General features: G+C 48.8%; 1 protein-coding gene across 4 annotated transcripts in view; it reads left to right on the top strand.

The window, feature by feature from the left end:
- LOC104993472 (protein farnesyltransferase subunit beta) overlaps positions 1-328 on the top strand; it is an 82,275-nt gene that overhangs the window by 53,781 nt on the left and 28,166 nt on the right. The window lies entirely within an intron of this gene.

Here is a 328-nt window from a genome sequence, read left to right as displayed (position 1 = left end):
ACTTCACTTTCACTTTTCCCTTTCATGCATTGGAGAAGGAAATGGCAGCCCACTCCAGTGTTCTTGCCTGGAGAATCCCAGGGACGGGGGAGCCTGTTGGGCTGCCGTCTATGGGATCGCACAGAGTCGGACACGACTGAAGCGACTTAGCAGCTAGGTTGATCATAACTTTTCTTCCAAGGAGTAAGCGTCTTTTAATTTCATGGCTGCAGTCACCATCTGCAGTGATTTTGGAGCCCCCCCAAAATAAGTCTGTCACTGTTTCCACTGTTTCCCCATCTATTTGCCTATGAAGTGATGGGACCAGATGCCATGATCTTAGTTTCTG

The sequence above is a fragment of the Bison bison genome, unplaced genomic scaffold, assembly GCF_000754665.1.
Source record: "Bison bison bison isolate TAMUID 2011002044 unplaced genomic scaffold, Bison_UMD1.0 scf7180017864239, whole genome shotgun sequence".
NCBI classification, from domain to species: Eukaryota; Metazoa; Chordata; class Mammalia; order Artiodactyla; family Bovidae; genus Bison; species Bison bison.
This window is presented reverse-complemented; position numbering and strand designations above follow the sequence as displayed.